Source organism: Canis lupus, chromosome 14 (assembly GCF_048164855.1).
Source record: "Canis lupus baileyi chromosome 14, mCanLup2.hap1, whole genome shotgun sequence".
Lineage (NCBI taxonomy): Eukaryota > Metazoa > Chordata > Mammalia > Carnivora > Canidae > Canis > Canis lupus.
The window spans coordinates 21,222,701-21,235,462 of NC_132851.1; the positions used below are offsets into that span (position 1 = coordinate 21,222,701).

General features: G+C 34.7%; 1 protein-coding gene across 3 annotated transcripts in view; it reads left to right on the forward strand.

The window, feature by feature from the left end:
* Positions 1 to 12,762, forward strand: part of MTBP (MDM2 binding protein) — a 66,245-nt gene that overhangs the window by 16,917 nt on the left and 36,566 nt on the right. The window lies entirely within an intron of this gene.

Below are 12,762 nucleotides of genomic sequence, written 5' to 3' on the forward strand. Positions count from 1 at the left end.
GTTTTGTTTTAATATTTTTATTTATTCATTCATGAGAGACAGAGAAAGAGAGAGAGGCAGAGACACAGGCAGAGGGAGAAGCAGGCTCCATGCAGCAAGCCAGACATGGGACTTGATCCCAGGTCTCCAGGATCACGCCCTGGGCCGAAGGCCAAACTGCTGAGCCATCCAGGGATCCCCCAGTGTCACTTCTACTGTATTCTTTTATTTAAAGCTACTCACAAGAATGGCCCAGGTTCATAGGGGGATTGTGACTAGACAAGGGTGTGAATGCAGAGAAGCCCCCAATGTAAAAGCCTACCATGACTGTGTGCAGGTAATAGTTGATGCCCTAGGAGTGGCTAGACAAAACCACAGCATGACTAGAGAAGAGAGCCAAAGCTAGGATCTTCAGAAATACCTGTGTTTAAGGTAAAAGTGAAAGAAAAATTAAAAAGTAGTTTAGCAGATGGTAGTTGGAAGACCCTAGGGGGCTATAATCATTAACATCAACAACAAAATACCATTTATTGCATATTACCAGTGTGGGAAATAAAGGGGAGTCAAACTGGTCCTTCCACTTGACAAAGTAGTTGCATGATCCCAATCAAGTGATGAAGGCACTTTGAAAAATCATTTTTTACTCTGTTTAGTCAACAGTATGAAGGTGAAGTGAAAGATACTTCCAGAATGTATGACCTAACATAATTGTAAGAATTCAGAACAGCTTCCTGGAGGAACAGGTATTGTTAATATAGTTTGTTGCACTGTACTAGTACATAAAGAAGTGCGGCTTTGACCCTACTCAACTCCTCCCAGGGAATAGATGTATACATGGTGATTTTGGCAGATGCTAAAACAAAAACAGAAATAGATTTGCTAGGTGGCAGTAGTCAATTTCACTTACTTTACATGAAATCCTAGGATAATATTTATCCATTTCTCAACATTACACGTGTGTAAGGCTTACTATGAATTGAATATTAATATCTCCTAATTAAACTTGACTGTGATCTGGACAGCCCATTATTAATTTTTCCTTTGTAACTTTTATAAAGGTAATTTATTGATTTAGAATTTATTCTTAAGTGGATTTTTTCCCATGCTTTTCATTGCAACTTTAAGAAACTACCTTAAAAAAAGAAAAAAAGAAACTACCTTAGCATATGACTTGATTTGATTTCTTTAAATTAGCACCTCTTGAAATTTGGAGATTAATATTGGTAACTTCTGAATAATAAGACATATATCACATGACAATCTTCCAAGGCAGATTGTTGATTACTGATTAGGCTGTATCATTAAATGCTGATTATGCTGCTACCTTACAGTATTTTTTTTTTTATCTTGGAAGTAGAAACAATCAAATTGGACAGCTGATTATTAAGTTCTATTCTACCCATAGCCCTTTCTGTAGGGGAAATTATTTATCTCATGACAGAACTCCTTTTGTAAATGAGGAGCCAAGTTTTAGCTAGCATAAAGTTTTAATAGCTCTTACTTAGGAAAACATTGTATCCCATTATAGTGCCACTACAAGTAGCTTCTCTCACTATTCTAAAGATATCAACTATTAGATGAAACTCTTAAATCAATGTTCTGTGTTCCTGAAACTTACTACATTATGTCCAGCTCTGCTTTACTGTTGGCTCTGCATCTCCCCTGTCGTCCATGCTAAACTGTATATGGTTCCTTTAAGCTATTCTCTGATTTTAATCCTTTATGACCTTGTTGTTCATTCATTCATTCATTCATTCCTTTAGTCAGTCACACCTTTCATTCATTTTTTTGAGATTGAGTAAATATTATGTATCAGGCATGGTAAAATAATCTGGAGATTAGTAATGAGCAAGGTAGACTTGGTTCCTCCTTTCCTGGAATTTATTTATTTATTTATTTAAAGATTTATTTATTTACTTATGATAGACACAGAGAGAGGGCGAGAGGCAGAGACATAGGCAGAGGGAGAAGCAGGCTCCATGCTGGGAACCTGACGCGGGACTCAATCCTGGGACTCCAGGATTGCGCCCTGGGCCAAAGGCAGGCGCCAAACCGCTGAGCCACCCAGGGATCCTCTGGAATTTAAACTATAATAGAAAATAGATATCGAGGGGCACCTGTGTGGCTCAGTGGTTGAGCATCTGCCTTGGCTCATGTTGTGATCTGGAAGTCCTGGGATCGAGTTCTGCATCATGCTCCCTGCAGGGAGCCTACTTCTCCCCCTGCCTATGTCTCTGCCTCTTTCTCCATGTCTCTCATGAGTAAATAAATAAAATCTTAAAAAAAAAAAAAAGAAAGAAATATCAAGAGGCCATTACAAGTCTTACTTAATTATACCATTGTATTCAATAGCAACCAACCATAAATCCAGGAGAGATAGTACTTGAAAAAAGTTAGATGTGGAAAGACTATTATGCTAACATTTGTGGTAAAAACAACAATTTGGAGTATGTGTAAGCACTTGTATGTATTTGTTTATATAAATAGAAGTTTTGCATTAAATATTTGTTTATATAAATAGAAGTTTTGCATTAAATAGCAGATATTATTATCGAATATCCACAGTACAGTAGGCACTATTACACATGCTGGACCAACAGTGAATAGAACAAAGTCCATGTTCTCAGGAAGCTTACATAACTGTGGAGGTAATGAGTTTAGACTTTACCCCAGAAGCCATATGGCTAGGCCTCTCAGTTTTGAGGGGCCTTTACTCCAGTCATTTTCTCATTCAGGACCTAATTTGCCATCCCATCGAAAATTGCAAACAGACTCTTCTCCTGACTTTATATCCATTTCTCCAACTTTATTTTTTTTCCTGTTAGTACTTACCAGACCTAATATAGTAGGTGTCTTTTTCTCTCACTCAAAGCCAGAGGAGACAAGATGGAGTTTTTTATTTTTATTCATTTCTTTATTTTCAGTGCCTGGAAGAGTGCCTGATACTTATTAGGTACTCAAAAATAGTTGTTAAGTAATACATGAGATTTATATTTCCAGGTAGTGATAATTGTTGTCTGGAAAAGTAAAAAAATTTTGAATGGATTCCACCCATACAGTGTGAATCAAAATATTTGCCCTAGTTTTTGTCAGTTCCTTAGGTTTAACAAATCATCTCTGATGAAATAACATACATATATATATTAATTTGAACCATATGGTATTGCTGTACTTGTATATCAAAAATTGTTAGGTATCAGCAGTTGCATATGGTTTGACCTAAAATAGAAAAACAATGTTCCAACTGAATTATGCTTAAATTAAACATAGCCAAAGAATGATTTTTAACAGTAATTTTCAGTGAAATAGCCAGAAAGTATTATGATACTAAGAAAAATGCAAAAGAACTATGTGAACATGGGACGCCTGGGTGGCTCAGTGGTTGAGCATCTGCCTTTGGCTCAGGTCATGATCCCTAGGTCACGGGATCGAGTCTCACATCAGGCTCCCTGTGAGGAACCTGCTTCCCCCTCTGCCTATGTCTCTGCCTCTCTCTGTCTCTCTCATGAATAAATAAATAAAATCTTTAAAAACAAAAACATAACTGTATGAACAAATGCAACAATTACTCTGAAGAAAGGCTTCTATATGTAAAACTTGTACTGAAAAGCCAGTAGTGTAATGAAAAGTGCCTGGCTTACCATATGTTCACAGAGAAGTTTTACAGAATTGTCAAAAGATTCAATATTGATCATTGCCTAACTATACATTACAAATGAATAATCTGAAATATAGAGAAATCAAGAAACTTCTCTAATATCACAGGGTACAATCAGAATTTTCACCCAAGTCTGAATGTATCCACAGACCATCCAGATAATTTTACAATCTTGAGTTCTATTGTCTCATTTTTTTTAATTGGAATTCTTTTGAAAGAAAATATTTTAAAGGTACTCTTGAAAAAAGTTACTGTTTTGTTGACAGACAAGTGTCTTCTAGTAAAAGAATTTTTAAAGGGACTAGATTAATAAGGACTAATGAAATGTTTTGAATTGATGAATCATGTGCCTTCTTGATTCTCAAATCAGTGTGATAAAAGTGTTTCAAAATAATGAGCTGAAACTAATAAGGTTAAAATGAAATGACACTGCGTTCAGGGCATTATTGCAGATGGTAGGACTTCTGGTAATGAACACTGTCAGCCAACTTTACTGTGTTAACTTTTATTGAATACACCATTCAATGGCGTCCTCGTTGTCTTTAAGCATATATAGAATGTTCCCCAGGATAGACCATGTATATATTAAGTGATTAACTAAGGCTAATAAATTTAAAAGGGTAGAAATAATGCCCAGTATGTTCTTAAATTACAATAGAATTAAATTAGAAGTTAGCAAATACCAACGTGAGGAATACTTTAAATATTTGGAAATTAGACTCTTTTAAATAACCCATAGGTCAAAAAAGAAACCAAAGGGGAAATTAGAAAATATTTTTAACTAATGAAACCAAAACATATCAAATTATGGATAGCATGTAAGTCAGTACTAAGAAGATCATAAATGCTTATCACAGAAGAAAGATCTAAAATTAGTAATCCAAACATGAACCTCAGGAAGCTAGAAGACTAATTCCAAGTTAATTAGGAAGAAGGAATGAGACCAGAAGTCAGTGAATAAAATGCTGAAGACTACATCTAACAAAGGAAGTGCAAGATCTGTACACTGAAAACTACAAAACTTACTGAGAGTAATAAAGAAAATAGAAGTAAATGAAAAGATACACCGTGTTTGTAAATTGGGAAGCTCTATATTAAGATGGTACTTCCCTCTGAATTGACCCATAGATTTAATTCATCTCTAACAAAATCCCAAGAGGACTTTTCATAGAAATTGACAAACTGATACAAAATTTATATGGAATTGCAAAGGTCTTAGAATGGCTAAACAATGTTGAAAAGGAAGAATGACTTTTGGGAACTTACACTACCTGATTCACAACTTCACAGCTATAAAGCCACAGTATTCAAGACAGTGTGGTATTGAGTGAAGAACATACATGTATCAATGGAACAGTATAGAAATAAAGATATCAATGGGAAAAAGTCTCCTTAACGCAGTGCTGAAAGCACTGGATATCCATATGTAAGATTTTTATGTAAAAATTATCTCTAAATGGACTATATAACTAAATGCAAGCATTAAAACTATAAAACACCTGTAAGAAAATATATCAACCAAAAGGATCTATAAAAAGAAAAAAATCTATAAATTCACCCAAACTAAAAATGTCTACTTTCAAAAAAAAAAACACTAAGAAAAATTATTTATTTTTTTAATTTTATTTTTTAAAAGATTTATTTATTTATTTTAGAGAGAGCTCATGTGTGCAGGAGCAGAGGAAGGGGCACAGGGAAAGGGAAACAAGCAGTCTCCCTGCTGAGCATGGAGCCTGACCTGGGTTTGATCCCTGAACCCTGAGATCATGATGTGAGTCAAAATCAAGAATTGGATGCTTAACCTCCTGAGCCACCCAGGCACCCCAGAAAAAAATTTTAAAAACTGCTAAGAAAAAACATTTCCTATTTTTTTGTTTTTTATTTTCCTTCTTTATTTGAGAGAGAGAGAAAACAAGAAATGGGGAGGGCCAGAGGGAGAGAGAAAGAATGTGAAGCAGACTCCCTGCTGAGGGGGAGCCCAATGTGAGGCTTGATCCCAGGACCCTGAGATTCATGACCTGAGCTGGGTGCTTAACCAACTGAGGCACCCAGATACATCATTTCCAGTCATGTCAACAGTGGACAGATACATAAAAAAAAAAATTCTTGCAACCCAATTAATAGGTAAGAGACTTGAGTAGACATTTCATTAAGATACATGAATAGCTAATAAAGTACATGAAAGATGTTTAACATCATTAGTCTTCTGGGAAATGCAAATTAAAACCACAATGCAATTCTATAATACGCTTACTAGAATGGGTATTATTAAAAACAGTGACTATCAAATGTTGATGAGGATGTGAAGAAACTGCAAATCTCACACATAGCTGGTGATGGTGTAAAATGGCATAGATACTCTGGAAAACAGTGTAGCAGTTAAACTTACACTTAACTATGCAACTCAGTATTTCTATTCCTAGGTATTTATCCAGGAGAAATGAGAACATATGTTCACACAAACACTTGCAAGTAACTGTTAATAAGAGCCATATTTTTAGTAGCTAAGAACTGGAAACTATGCAAATATCCATGTGAATAGATAAACACAGTTTGTTTTGTCCATACAGTGGAATATTGCTTAACATATTGAGGCATGACAAATTTTGGGTGTACCTAAATATGGTAAGTTTATATGGAATTTCTATAAAAAGCTAAAGGTCCAGAAGGAAGATCAGTGGTTGCCTAAGGCCAGGAATAGGAGGGGAGATTGGCTGCAGAAAAATAATGGGAGTTTTCCAAAACTGGATTATAGTGATGGATGCATAATTATATAATTTCCTTAAGTTAATCACATTTATACTTTGATATGTGTACATTATACCTCATTAAAACTTTTTGTGAGAGAGAGATGGAAGGAAAGAGAGAGGCAAGGAGGTAAGGCAGGAAGGAAGGAAGGTCAAAAAGGAAGAAAATCTAGCGGGGTCCTACCTGAAAACAATTAAATACAAATTTCTGGGGAGGAAACCAGGCCCTCAATAGCTTGTAAAAGCACTCAAGTGTTTCAAGTGCATCCAGCATTAAGAACTTCTGCCCTAGATGTGCTTTTTTCAAAACCCTAGGCTAGAGAGCCACTGTTACTGAAGAGAAAGTCCTTAAGATGCTCTGAGACAAAAAAGAATCACTATCTTAGGCTTTTAATTCTTTGGTTAGAAAATCAGGATAGTAATACTTGCTTAGTGTATCTCACAAACTTGTTTGAATCACAGTTGGTGATGAAGGTAGACACTTTGTAAACTCTGCAGTAGCTTTGTTATTCTGTCAATCTTAAAGGATGTCTATATCTATGGAACAGTAAAGAAATCCTTGTTCTTCATGATTAAAAGATCTTGAAATATCTTCTGAAGTTTGTCTATTCATTGTAGCTTTCAAATTGCCTATTTTACTATGTTGTAACTAAAGGGAAATATATAAAGTTTATGATCCTAATGTTACTTACTCATTTAAAATAGTCATGGTGCAATTTATAATTTTTTCTGCATTTTTGGAATCTTCACAGTAAGAGGTGTCATACAGCTATTGAACAATACTATTGTTTCTTAAACCATTTCAGATTTATTTTTATAATTGAGCCTGGAGGCATTTTCTTGGCTAGTCTCCGTGAAGCTAAGTTTTATGTTAAATTGCTCAAAGCTTAGTCTGATGAAGACAGTGGGGAATCAAGCTAGGCAATAAATATTTTGAAAATGCTTTGTAAATATGATTAGATTGTTGTTGTTGTTTTCCTTATGATTCCCTAGCTGACCCTAAGGACCATTTCAAAGATTTGAGTCTAGAATTGTATGAACAATGACATTGTTGAAAAGTGTGTAGCTTCATAAAATCCCTACATTGAAGACTAAATTTTATTTTATTGTTTAATTTTTAGCATGATTATCAAAATAATTGTGTATATCAATTGGTTGTTTCTTAAGATATGTAGATATAGATATATAATATTTGTCAGAGGATTTACTTCAGAATATCTTATACCCTAATCATGCTGAGATATTTTTCATTATATCATATGGAATATTATTTCCTCCTTATAGTAATACTCTTTAGTATTTTATATTGTTAAACTTTTAAAAAGAGAGGGTGTTACAAGATTTTAAGAACCACTGAGGAACATATTTGGTATAAAATATGACTTTATTTTTATTTTACTAGAGTTTTGTTTGCTAATGAAACTAAGAATGATCTATCTCTTCATTATAGTTTATATATTATTTGTACAATTTGTTACATTTAAAGGGCACTGTAGTTTCTACCTCTTTCATTTTACCTATATAGTAGGTCCAAAATGGATGTTTGTTGGAGAGGACATGCAAGCCAATCCATCTCTTAAAAATTGATAGTGTAAAAATAACTGAAGAAAATAGAGGGTACATGAGTGCCTGAAGTCCATTAAGTATCTGACTCTTGATTTTGGCTCTAGTCATGATCTCAAGGTCATAAGATAGAGCCCCACACTCGGGAGAGTTTGCTTGAGATTCTCTGTCTCCCTCTGCCCCTCCTTCTGATGCTCACTCACTCCCTCTCCCTTAAATAAATCAATCTTTAAAAACAAAGAAAATAGGTAGAAGTTTTCTGTTGTGATCATTTCCCCTTATTTCTTTAGGAACTGCTATGAGAATTGAATAACAATGCTAATTGTATATCTATTACTCTCTGTAGTATTTACATAAAAACTACTTAATAACTCTTCAGTTAACATCTGCCAAACCTGGAATAACATTTTTTTAAATGACTGCATAGTCATTATGATTAGGGAAGTTCCTTAAAATAAATATTTTTCTTTTGAGAAAAATAAAATTGTTGTAATTACAGGCTTCCATGATTAAAATGCTCATAAAGGTGATGGAATGTAAAATAAATGTGGAAAGGGTGCTATGGCTTGAAGGGACACCCATAAATTGAATTGGCAAAGTGCTAAGTTTGTAAATGAATTAAAGTAACTATAACTCTTAGCAAACTTGAGTTTCAAATGCAACTGGTAACAAGGATTTTTCCTTCCTAAAACCTTTATTGAAACTCCTTTTCTAAGATTGATATTTATAAACAGTATTAATGGCTCTATTGAATAAATTTATTTTGTACTAGATGGTTGTTTAGAGAGATGAGCTTTAAGTCTCAGTATATTCATCTGTGAAATAAACCGTTTTAATAAAATTACAGTTTTCTTTGTGTATGTCTGTATACATACACACACATATATGTATGTAAGTGTACATATATATATGTATGTATCATATTTGTGTAAATTCCAAAATGCTAAGAACTTTTTTATGAGCAGAATCTTACATTCCTAAGACAATTACATATTAAAAAGTTTATAATTCCTACACCATCTCTCCAGAAAACAACTCCATAGCCTTTAGCAGTCCCTCCCCATCCCCAGTGCCTGCTCCTCCTCCAGCCTTTGGGCCACTACGGATCTGTTTCTTTCTGGATAGATTTGCCTATTTTGGACATTTCATATAAAAGTAATCACACAATAAATATGTCATCTTTAATGACTGACTTCTTTCACATACAGCATAATGTATTTAAGGTTTATCTTTGTTGTATGATATACCAATACTTCCTTCCTTTTCATTGCTGATTATAGCTCTGTCATTTGGATGTATCACTTATTATTTATTCACACATCAGTTGACGGACACTTTAGCTGTTGGCTCTTTGGGGCTATTGTAAATAATGTTGCCATGAATATTTGTGTACATGTTTTTGTGTGAACATTTGTTTAAAATTATCTTGAATATAAACCTGAAAGTGGAATTTCTCAGTCATATATTAATTTATAAGTTTGACTTTTTTGAGGAATTTTCAGACTTTTCTAAAGTAGCTGTACCGTTTTATATTCCCACCAACAATCTATAAGAGTTCCATTTTCTCTATACCTATACCAGTACCTGTTTATTGTCTATAGTTTTTGTTATATTCTTCTAAGGGAGGTGAAGTGGTATCTTTGTGGTTTTGGTTTGCACGACCTTGTTGGCTAATGAAGAACATCTTTACATGTGCTTTTGGCCATTTGTATTTATCTTTGGAGGAATGTCTATTCAGATCCTGTACTCAGTTTTAATAGAGTTGTCTTTTTATTAGTGTTAGAGTTGTGGAGTTATTTATATATTCTAGATACAAATCCTTTATAAGATATATAATTCACAAAAACTTTGTTCTGTGGGTTGACTTTTCTTTAATTGATTAGTAATATTTATTGAATAGTTAGTATATGTCAGGCAATGATCTAAGTAAGCACTTTCCCTGCAGCATCTCACATTTAATCCTCATCATAGCAACCTTGTCATATGGATACTTCTTTTTTTTTTTTTAAAGATTTTATTTATTTATTTGAGAGAGATACAGAGGCGGGGCGAGGGGCAGAGACACAGGCAGAGGGAGAAGCAGGCTCCATGCTGGGAGCCTGATGTGGGACTGGATCCTGGGTCTCCAGGATCACGTCCTGGGCCGAAGGCAGGCTCCAAACCGCTAAGCCACCCACACTGCCCTTTTTAAAATTAATAATTTTTATTTTTTAGAGCAGTTTTAGAGACTCAGCAAAATTGAGCAGAAAGTACAGAAAGTTTCCATATAGCCCATGTCCTCACATATAATCTCCCCTGTTACCAACGTTCCACCCCAATGGTACATTCGTTAAAATTGATAAGCTTGCATTGACATACCATTATAACCCGAAGTCCATAGTAGGTTGACTTTTCATTCTCTTGAGGGTATACTTTGAAACACAGAAGTTCTGAATTTTGGTGAAATTTAGTTTTCGCTTTTTTTACTTTTGCTTTTTCCTTTTGTTTCCTTTTGTTTTTCCTTTTGTTTGGGTCTCTTATTTAACAAACCATGGCCTAATCCAAGGTCATGAAGATTTATGCCTTTAAGAGTTTTAAAGTTTGGTTTGTAAATTTACATCTATGATCCATTTTGAATTAATTATGATATATATATATATATATATTGTGAGGTAGATGGGTAGGGGGTCCAGCTTCATTCCTTTGCATATTGGTTGTTCAATTGTTCCAGGACCATTTGTTGAAAAGACTGTTCCTTCTCCATCAGATCGTCTTGGCACCTTTGTTGAAAATCATTTGACTGTAAATGTGAGGGTGTATTTTTGCACTCTCATTTCTGTTCATCTGTATGTCTGTCCCTTAATGTCTTGATTATGGTAGCTACATAGTAAGTTTTCAATCAGGGAAATATGGATCCTTTAAGCTCCTTTGCTCTCATCACACATTCAAATTCTTCTCATTTCTCTATCCTCTCAGAATGATTATACAATAATTTTAAATTAATATCCATTGTTTTAATTATTATGAGTATGTAATTGCTCTTCAACGTTTGAAGTGTTATTTTTCCTTTCCTGTACAGTCTTTTGTTTTAGCTAGAGCTAGTGAATCTTTTTATATATCCAGCCATAGAGCCTTCTCCCAGTGGTAAAACTCATTTCAGTACCTTCAGGCACATTAAGTATTCTATCAATGTTTGTGTAAGAAATCTCTTCCAGATCTTTATGACCTGTCTAATCCAGACTTCTTTTTCTAGATGTGTTCCATAGCTTTGGGTTTAAAAGACTATTTATTCATCATTATGGAAATTTCTTCTGCCCTTCTTTTGTTGGTATCTTTAATCTTCCTTTTTCTTCCTTTAGTCCCCTGTTTTAGTGGAGCACATTCTCTAAAATCTTCCTGAAATTTTGAAGGTATTGTTCCATTGTCTTCCAGCTTTTATTTTTGTTTTTATTTTTTATTTTTTAAAGATTTTATTTATTTATTCGTGAGAGACACAGAGAGGCAGAGACATAGGCAGTGGGAGAAGCAGTCTCTTTGTAGGGAGCCCGATGGGGGACTCCATCCCCAGAGCCCAGGATCATGCCCTGAGCCAAAGGCAGATAGATGCTCAACGGCTGAGCCACCCAGGCCACCCTGTCTTCCAGCTTTTAGTGCTGTTGTTTAGAATTCTAGTGCTATTTTTTCCTAATTTTTTAAAATAGGAAACCCATATTTTCTCTGGAATTTTATAGAATCTTCTGAATCTTTCTGAATTTACATGATCATGTACCTTGGTAGCTCTGTTTATATTCTTATATTGGGCTCAGCATTCCTGGAAGCTTGTCTTTTTTTCTTTTTTAAGACTTTAATTTATTCATGAGAGACACACAGAGAGAGACATAGGCAGAGGGAGAAGCGGGCTCCTTGCAGAGAGCCTGATGTAGGACTCAATCCCAGGACTCCGGGATCATGACCTGAGCCAAAGGCAGACGCTCAAACACTGACTCACCCAGATGCCTCAGCTGGTCTTTTTATTGTGGAAAGTGTTCTTATAATTATTTTGTTGGTAATTTCCTTGCCTGTGCTTTTGCATGTTCTCACTTCTGTCATTCCTGTGTAGATGTTGTTCCTCTTGGATCGTGTGTCTGTGTCTCTTTCCCTTCCTCCACTATTTTCCATTTCTTTGCCTTTTTTGCTATGCATTCTGTAGATTCACTGAACTTTTTTCTTAATGTTCTTATAATCTGTTTTTATTGAACAGATGCAATATCTTCTCTGAGGATTTTAATGATCTGATTGGTTTGTTTGTTGTGTGTGTGATTTCTTTTTACTGCATATTCTTTGTTTCCTTGCAAGTCACTTTTTTCTATTTATTTTGGCATCTAGTTTTCATACTAGCAACTCTCCTTAAGAGCCCATAACTTTTGCCTGCCTGTCATATTTAAGAGATGGTATCAGTAAGCTAATGGGAAAATTTGAGTGCAGGATTATAGCTTGTTGACTGTGATCTTCATTTTAGAGTGATCTCATTGGGATCTTAGCTGACTCTGATGTTGGGATCCTTCAGTCTTTCTTCTAGGACTGATCACATTTCCAAAAGAAATTTCAATTCTGTTATCTAGCTTCTAAAATTCTAGAAGTTATGTAGGTAAAGAAGAGTAAAGGGCCTCAATATTCAGTATATCAGTATACAAATACACATTTTAACCACTGATAATTAACTTTAACCCTCCTCTCTGTCCAGTATCTCTCAGGAAGGAGACACCTTATTTTACTTTCTGCAAAGAATAAACAGTAGTCTTCTGGGCTGGGGAAAGGACAATCATGTGTCTCAGTAGAATAAGGAGTGGTCAGGAT